At 39.6% G+C, this 9,826-nt stretch overlaps 1 protein-coding gene across 4 annotated transcripts in view; it reads right to left on the reverse strand.

Annotated features, from left to right (window-relative positions):
• Positions 1-1,259: 1,259 nt before the first annotated feature.
• fsip1 (fibrous sheath interacting protein 1) overlaps positions 1,260-9,826 on the reverse strand; it is a 24,527-nt gene continuing 15,960 nt past the window's right edge. For 2 of the 4 annotated variants that reach the window (XM_079632070.1, XM_079632072.1), the window contains one exon: positions 1,578-1,895. The gene's annotated coding sequence lies outside the window, so the exon portion shown is untranslated. Of the gene's footprint in view, positions 1,457-1,577; positions 1,896-3,969; positions 4,262-9,826 lie in introns of those variants that run through there. The other 2 variants (XR_013799911.1, XM_079632071.1) reach the window with 2 other exon arrangements.

Genomic DNA, 9,826 nt, shown 5'->3' on the forward strand with positions numbered 1-9,826 from the left:
TGAGGATTTTCTTTGTTTTTTATGGATGCTTCAATGTCAGTATTGTTACCAGTTTTATTCAATAATGTTGTTCAATTCTTATCTATAATTTTGTAAAATCACATTAAACACTTTTGAGTAAATCAGACAATGAGGTGCTTTTCTATATAGCGGGTCACAAGCTCACGGTAACTTTAACTCCAGAATCCTCTAAAGGACATCTTTCCATGACGTGTTCGGCTGAACCTCTCAATCCTTCACAAGAAATCCTGGGTTCCTTGATCCACAAACACACGGTTCACCTTCAAGGTCAGGATTCAGGAATGCTGGGAATGTCGGAGTCGCTGAAACACGTCCATATGAACTCGACACCACATTCACCAGCTCGCACACGGACACTATGAGCCTCACTTTACACTCAATCTGCAAGACTTTACACTCTACACTTCATCTCTGGACGCGAGAGTTTAACCCTCTGCTCCTCACGTGCCGCTCAAAAATTACAGACATTTTTGTTTTATTTCAATGAAATGATTGCAATATATTTTAGTTTCATAATGTTTTTTATTAAATATTTTGTATTTTTAGGGTATTTAATGGTACTAAATTATTTATAATCCATTTATTCACTCTTTGAGCATAGACCTGAAAATAAATGTCCAACTGAAGTGAAACAAGTTTAAAAAAGTGAACTTATAATAATATTTTTGTGCATTTTTCATAACAATAAACATAAAATTCTGTAACTTTTTTTATGAAATATATATTTTAAAAAAAACACATTTTAATCTTAAACTGCAAGAAAATCAAAGCCATAAACCTAAACAAGTTGTGTTCCAAATTTGAGCTTGATATCTCTCAGTGAGATGTTGTTCGGCTGCAGTGCCAAACGCTTCCACTAGAGGAAATTAATCTCATAATCATATCCAGTGCGCTCATTTATGACTGAGAGGAGCACAAGTGTGACTATTGTTTACAGGACCATTTAACCGTTTCGAATCATGTCCATGATTTTTTGTGTGTGTGTTCACACAGCAAGTGTCAAAACCTGACCAAGTTTTGTACCATTCCGATGAAAAATTCTAAAAATACTATTATTAATATTATGAAATATTATTACACATTTATGTGAATATATAGTAAAGTGTAATTTATTCCTGTGATCAAAGCTGAGTTTATCATCATTACTCCAGTCTTCAGTGTCACATGATCCTCCAGAAATCAGTGTAATATGATGATCTGATGCTCAAGACACATTTATGATTATTATCAGTTGTGCTGCTGCAGATTTATGAGGAAACCGCCATACATTTTATTTTTCAGGATTCTTTGATGAACAAATTTTGAAGAAGCATTAAGAAATCTTGTCATTTTTTAAATCAATTTAATGCTGAATAAAATGAATTTCTATTAAACAAGTATTTTGACCAGTGTGCACGTGATGTTGATGAGCAGAACACGGTTACTCTCAACAAACCTGTTTATGAAGACAGAAGAGAACAAGGTCAGACTGTTCAGATGGATTTGATCCATACATTTTTAGGGGGTTTAATCAAAAGCTCATGACATGAATAAAAAGACATATTGGTTTGATTTTTGAAAAGGAACATTTAATTTTTTTTCCACTTACGTTCTTTTTCATCTGTTCTTCAGTGTGATGGAGATACTGGCGCTGGCACACACATCACACACAGTGACAAACACACTTTCATCTGCTTATTGTGCAACTATAAAAGCATTATGCTAAATATAAAACAGAAGAGCATTCTTCTTCATGCCTGTGTCTCCGTGTTCTCCCGCTGTCGGGTTCCCTCAGTCCTGAGACCCGCGCTGGAGACGCGAGACGTTCCCGAGAGAAGCTCCTCTTCACACTCCAGCAGGAGATTCCTCAGCTCATCCTGCGACAGAACACACACCTGTGGAGCAGAGTCTGGACGTGAGCGGGAGGAACTGGACAACTACATGTGGTCACAGTACAACACACACACACACACACACACACACACACACACACACGCACACACTCTCTATTAGTGTTACTGGATCTTAGTGCTGCATTTGACACCATTGACCACAACATCCTTTTAAATCGACTCGAACATTATGTTGGCATTAGTGGAATTGCACTAGCATGGTTTAAATCATACTTATCTGACCGTTATCAGTTTGTAGCAGTAAATGAAGAGATGTCTTATCGATCACAAGTTCAGTATGGCGTACCACAAGGCTCAGTACTAGGACCGCTGCTGTTCACTCTGTATATGCTACCATTAGGAGATATCATTAGGAAACATGGAATTAGCTTTCACTGTTATGCCGACGATACTCAGCTGTATATTTCTTCAAAACCTAACGAAACCTACCAATTCACAAAATTAACGGAATGCATAGCTGATATAAAAAACTGGATGACTAGTAATTTCCTACTACTAAATTCAGAAAAAACAGAGATTCTAATTATTGGACAAAAAACTTCCACACGTAATAACCTAGAGTACTGTCTAACACTTGATGCTGCTCTGTTAAGTCTTCGTCGTCGGTTAGGAACCTGGGTGTGTGTGTGTGTGTGTGTGTGTGTGTGTGTGTGTGTGTGTGTGTGTGTGTGTGTGCTCTTTGATACCAATCTTTCATTTGAAAGTCATGTGTCTAGTATCTGTAAAACCGCTTTCTTCCATCTTAAAAATATATCTAAATTACGGCATATGCTCTCATTGACAAATGCAGAACAATTAGTTGATGCGTTCATGAGCTCAAGGCTAGATTATTGTAATGCTCTACTGGGTGGTTGCCCTGCACGCTTAATAAACAAACTACAGCGAGTTCAAAACGCAGCCGCTCGAGTTCTTACCAGAACCAGGAAGTGTGACCATATTAGCCCCGTTCTGTCAACACTGCATTGGCTGCCTATTAAACATCGTATAAATGTTCAAATATTGCTGATCACTTACAAAGCACTAAATGGTTTATCTCCGCAGTACTTGAGCGAGCTCTTAACGCATTATAGTCCTTCACGTCTACTGCCATCTCACAACTCCGGCAGTTAATAATACCTAGAATATCAGAATCGACTGCTGGCGGTAGATCCTTTTCCTATTTAGCACCAAAACTCTGGAACAGTCTTCCTAACATTGTCCGGGAAGCAGACACACTCTGTCAGTTCAAATCTAGATTAAACACACATCTCTTCGGCCTAGCATACACATAACACATTATAGACTTCTAGAACTCAATGTTAGGCTGCATAGATTAGAACAGCCGGGACCGGAACACTTCCCGTAAATCCTGATGTACTTGTTACATCATAAGAAGAATGGCATCTACGGTAATATTAGTCTCTCTGTTTATCCCGAGGTTTTCCCGCAGCCTGCCGGATCCAGATCTGAGGAAGGACCTTCGCCTGGACCCGATGACAGCGCAGCGCTGAAGTGTCCACTAGCCTGTGGAGGATCCCTGTACCACTCTACAGATAAAGCATTGTGGGATAATTTCAGTTTCGCGTATCGTTTATGATTAAAACTTGTGCTTTTATTGATGCTTATGCTCCCAGAATATCCGTCAATGGAGTCAGAAAAATAATCCTGTCTCCCTTTAGAGTAAGTGTGTGTTCCTGATCTCCAGATCTCCAGTGTGCTGAGGTCAGCAGTAATGACGAGTCGTGTGACGAGAGACTGGATCTGACACACAGATGAGTGTGTGTGAACACGTGAGGAGTGTTTACAGCGGTGAGCGTCTGGTCTGTGAACACACTCGCAGACGCGTGTGAAATACCAGTGAACAGTGTGAAGAGCTTCACACACTCCGGCCTGGACAGCGATGAGCCGTTCGTGAATCAATAGTTCACTCGCGACCGATTCACGAGTCACGACACAGAGAATCACACACAGTTTCATTCATTATCATCATTTCTAATCTTCACACACAATATTAACCGAGAGGAACAGTGTGTTTAGATCAGGACACACAGATGAAGGTCATTGGAGGACACGAGATGAGTGAACGATGACCCAATGATCACATGACCGCTTTAATATCGTCTCCGTCCTCTAGACATTATTTAGATCATTGTTCAATACAACTTCATCTATATCAAATTTTGGAGCTTGAGTTTTTTGAGTTGAGTGATTTAGTTGCAACATCATTATGAAGTTTAGTCAAAATACAGTGAGATACTGCAGTTCCTCTGCTCATGAATCATTTACATCTGACAGTCTCAGACGGTCTCCGCACCGCTGTTAACCTCTCGAGCCGCTTCAGACAACAACTCACGCTTCAGACTAAACATCTGAGAGAGAGAGAGAGAGAGAGAGAGAGAGAGAGAGAGAGAGAGAGAGAGAGAGAGAGAGAGAGAGAGAGAGAGAGAGAGAGAGAGAGAGAGAGAGAGAGAGAGAGAGAGAGAGAGAGAGAGAGAGAGAGAGAGAGAGAGAGAGAGAGAGAGAGGTTTAACAAGCACTTTATTCTATGAACTTTACATCACATTACATTACTGGCAGTTATTAAAAATTAAAAAAAAAAAATTTTTTTTAAATAAATACTTTATAATTAAAAATTCACAATGAGCTGATAATTTTGCACTATACATAGTACCTCATCAACACACCATACACCACAAAAGAAAACCAGACTTATTTGTAAGTCTGTAATAAGCAAATTCGATTTTCAGCCTTCCTCTACCAACCGTGTAAACATCATTTCAGGATCTATTGTGGCAAGTTGTAGACCTTTGTTCTTTCTTGTTTTCCAAATTGCAAGTTTGGCTGTTCCCATCAAATAATTTAATAAACATATTTTCCTCCTCATTGAAAAACTATATTTCATTCCCCCAATAAACACTTTATCGAAAAAATCCTCATTAAAGCTTCTAAACCAAGTCTTAAGCAAAACAAAAAGGTCTTGTAATCTGTTACACCTTAAAAACAAATGTTCTAGATCTTCCTCCTCCCCACAAAACCTACATTCCCCTACTACTGCCGGATTCAGGTGTGCCACATGTCGGTCCGTAGCTATGGCCCCGTGAATAATCCGCCACTGCAGATCAGCAGTACGCTTCTCTACAGGGGGTTTATACAGGGTCCGCCACCTGTCCCGCACGAGAAAGTCTGGTTGTAACAGTTCTGGCCATCTAGAAGCTTTTTGCCTCTTCAATGAATCTTGATGTGTGACTTTAACTGTGGTGCAGTATATTGCTTTCTTAGACACTTTTTTAAAATGGTCTAGCTGGGGGGTCTTGAAAGATAAAATCGAGTCTGCAACTTCACCTTCACCTTCTTCATTTATGAGAGGTGAAATTTTAATTTCTGGAAAATCTTGACCAGTTCTCATGTCCTGTGTTTGTCTCAGTCCTATCCAAGTCCTGCAGCTGCTTGGTAGTGCATTACATATTTCTTCTTTCAATTTTGAAACAAGACGCAGAGACTTTAACCCCGTCATCTCTTGAAGTGCCTCAATGGATTTCCAACCCCTCTCATCTAGGAGATGTCCAAGTTTCTGGACGCCATTCCTCAGCAAACATCTCCTCACGCTCACGGAGGACAACAGTCTAGTCTGTACCATTGGGTTGAAAAACAACGGTTCCTCTGGAGTCCAATGTCCTTGTCACCCAGATCTCGCTCCACTCTGAAAACAGTTCTCCATGTCTGGAGCATAGACTTATAAAAGGGTGGAAGCTCTGACAGGCTTACTTCCTCGAGTTTCATTAAAAACAGGTGTCTATCAAATCCAAGTCCTCCTGTCCGCTTCAAAAATGCACTTGCAGTTTTGGCCCATACCACATCAGTTTTGTAGAGAAGTCTCTGCACAGCTTGAATCCTAAAGGCCCGGATCCGACTCCTCACATCCACCAAGCCTTGACCGCCCTCTTGAACTGGTAAGTAAAGGGCAGCTGCACGGATCCAGTGCTGTCCACTCCAGAAAAAATTAATAAATGTCCTTTGTATCATAGAAACAAGTTCCTCGGGAGGCTCCATAGTTATAGTCCTATGCCACAACATTGACGCAGCGAGATTATTGACAACCAGAGCTCTCCCCCTATAGGACAATTGTGGCAATAGCCATTTCCATTTCGACAATTTAGCAGACACCTTCTCCAGCAGACCCTCCCAATTTTTCCTTTGAAACTGGTCATTCCCCAAAAAAACTCCTAGTGTTTTCAATCCGTCCTGCCTCCACCGTAACCCACCCGGGAGTTGAGGAAACCCAGTACCTTCCCACCTACCAATTATAAACCCTTCACTTTTAGACCAATTAACTCTAGCAGAAGAGGCTTTTTCATATATTCCTATAGTTTGGTTTAAGGTTGTAATGTCCTTCTGACTTGTGATAAAAACACTAATGTCATCTGCATACGCAGATAAAAATAATTTAAAATCATCGTTTGAATTAGGAATTACAACCCCTTCAAGATTCTTCCTCAGTCTGCACAATGACCAAGCTGTATAATTGCCCGGAAAGTGGACACCCTTGTCTAATGCCTCTCGACACAGATATTGGTTCACTTAATCCACCACCGGCTTTCACCATAACAGAAACATTACAATACAACAGCCGAATATAGGATATAAATCTGTCACCAAACCCAAAATACTTTAACACATTAAACAGATACTGATGATCAACCCGATCAAAAGCTTTTTCTTGATCTAGTGAGAGAACTCCAAGATCAACATGATAAAACTGATTAATATGAATTATATCCCGTAATAAAAAAAGATTATCCATTATAGATCTTTCAGCTATACAGTACGTTTGATCATTATGAACCAACAAGTCTAAACAGTGTTTAAGTCTATTTGATAAACATTTGGAAAATATTTTGTAATCCGAACATAATAGAGATACTGGTCTCCAGTTTTTAAGAAGCCCCAAGTCCCCTTTCTTTGGAAGCAGCGACAAGACTGCTCTACGGCAACTTATGGGAAGAGTTTCGCTTCGAATGCAGTCCAGCAACACTTCATAAAAATCTTGTCCAATTATTTCCCAAAACTGTTGATAAAAGTCTATAGGTAGTCCATCAATCCCAGGAGAACGGCCAATATGCAACTGGCGCATTGCTTCTGTAAGTTCTTTGAAAGTGATTAAATTGTCCAGTGCTTTTTTCTGTTCATCCTCAAGCTGAGGTAACTCCTTGAGCAAATCTTCAACACTTTCAGTATCACAGCTCTCAGCACTGTATAATTGTTTATAAAAATCTCTTGACAACTTTCTCATTTCAACTGGATTTGATGTTACTGATCCATCCTGACGACGAAGATGACACATCTGTTTTTGATTAACACACTTTTTTTCAAGATTAAAAAAGAAAGCACTTGGAGCATCCATATCTTTAATAGTGCAAAATCTTGCCCTTATCAAAGCTCCTTTGGCCTGCTCTTGTAGAAAAGAATTCAGTTCTTGTTTTTTCTTTTTCAACGCATCACAATGTACACCTTCATTATTAGTTACAATATTTTTTTCCAACAACTCAATGTCCTTTTGTAGAGTTTTTACTGTTGTTTTGACCGTAGTTGATGTATGAAAAGCATAATTCTGACAAAATAATCTTATATTCGCCTTTCCAACATCCCACCATTGACAAAGATTCTCAAACAAAAGCTTCTTCAACTTCCATTCACTCCAAAACACTTTAAAATTCTCACAGAAAAAAGCATCATGTAATAATTTAACATTTAAATGCCAGTAATAATTAGATCTTAATGTCTTCTTTATATTTAAAACCAAAGTGATCATATGGTGGTCTGAAAACCCGTTTGGAAAAATACAAGCATCAATTACTCTATTATTCCATATTTCTTTAATATAAAACCTATCCAATCTTGCACCCCAAAATCTATTGTCACACACTTTCAACCATGTATACTGTTTCACACCGATATTTCTTGTTCTCCAAACATCTGTTAACTTGAAATTCATGCATAACTTTTATCAGTGTGCTACTTGATTGACTATGAGGCTCTTCCCCATTTCGGTCCACTGTAAAATCTGTTGTGCAATTCCAGTCGCCTCCAATCACAAGACACACACTATCATCATACTTCTGAATGGCATTTCTTAATTTCAAAAAAATATCTTGTCGCTCGGGACCGCTATTGGGGGCATAGACATTAACAAACACAAACATATTACCCTCATACTCAGTTTCTATAAGCAATAATCTACCTTCAACAATCTGATCCACATTTAAAATGTTAACATTCATGTTTGCAGAAAATAAAATAGCCACTCCCGCACTATTAAATGTCCCCATGGCTCAAAACAAACTTGCCTTCCCACCACATACCCCATTCAATTTCATTATCCTTATTCGTATGCGTTTCTTGTAAAAAAGAAACATTAACCTTTTTAATTTTAAGAAATTCTGAAACCACTGCTAATTTACCCCCTGTCTCTTCCCCCATTAATATTTAGAGAGCCCACCCTCAAATTATCCATGTAGGAAGAGAAAAAAAGAGTAGAGAGAGACAGAAAAAGACAGCAAAGTATAAAAGTCACCACGTGAGATTTATTCATCTTGATGCCTTTGAGAAACAAATTTATCTTTTCGCAGTTTTGTTACCATCTTCTTTAATCGAAATCGTTTCTTCTTATCCAGAACCTCGTAGCTAACCGCTCTCTGCAACGACAACACTGTCGCAATGAATTTATCAGTGTCCGGGAAAAAAACTGTCACATCAACAGTCTTACCAAATGTCGAATCTAGGAAATCATGTATCTCTTGTAAAGTGTACACTTCTCCCACTATCTGTGAACCCATATCAGAAATCTCAGAAAGCGTATCATCATCTTTCATCTCTGTATCACAACTTTCTTCATCCCTTGATATATCAACATTAGCACTTGCCACTTCACCATAAATCTGTTCACTCACATCATCGTTCATTTCACAATTTTCACTTGATACTGTTTCAGCAACCACTTTCTCATTTTGACCGTTATCACTAACGCTTTCAGCTGGTTCAACAACTTGCGCGTCCCGCTCCTCCACAACAACAACGGGAGCCAGCGCGTCCTCTGAGGCCTTCGCCATCACCGCAGCACTCGGCCCGGCGCTCGCCACACTAGTCCCACTACTCCCAGCTTTATGTGGGCATGCTAGTCTCTTGTGACCAACATCCCCACACTCAAAGCATTTCATGCTTCCCGTGTTAGCATAAATCATATATGCCTTTCCTTCATACATCACTCTAAAAGACACGTCTAAATTTGGTTCACTCAAAAACATGAACACCTGTCTTCTGAAAGACATTACATGTTTTAACGCTTCATTTTTACAGCCGAGTGGAAGCGTTTTTATCGCGCTAGCAAATTTTCCGTAACGTTGAAAGCCCTCGCTCAATTTCATCATTTGGAATAAATGGAGGCACGTTAGATACGGTTACTTTAGTAGTTGGCGCAACCAGCGGTGAAACAACAACATACTCTCCACTTACCACAATTCCATTCGTTATCAGGCGGCTAACTTGAACCTCTTCCTTCACAAAAACGACCACAGCTTTGTTCATGCGAGAAGCCGATGCAATATTCTCGTGCCCAATCTCCTCTCCAACAGCCATTAGCACATCCTCCACAGTCACACCGGTCACAGGAACACACCTGACGCCGTGACGAAGGGAAACAGGTGGCGCAGCCCCTACGAACAGGGACGCCATCCTGATCCCAAACAAAACTCCACTCCAAGTACCTCACACAAACTTTTTTTTTTTTTTTTTTTTTTTTAATACATTTATTTTGTGTTATTATAGAAACCGAAAAAAGAGTAAAGTTTAAATTTAGACAGAAAAAGCCCAATAAGTCACCCTCTCCGCGTGGGAACCCTCAGACGCCCAAACCTCTCAGAGAGACAGAGAGAGAGAGA

The sequence above is a fragment of the Phoxinus phoxinus genome (genome assembly GCF_949152265.1).
Source record: "Phoxinus phoxinus genome assembly, chromosome: 13".
Taxonomy (NCBI): domain Eukaryota; kingdom Metazoa; phylum Chordata; class Actinopteri; order Cypriniformes; family Leuciscidae; genus Phoxinus; species Phoxinus phoxinus.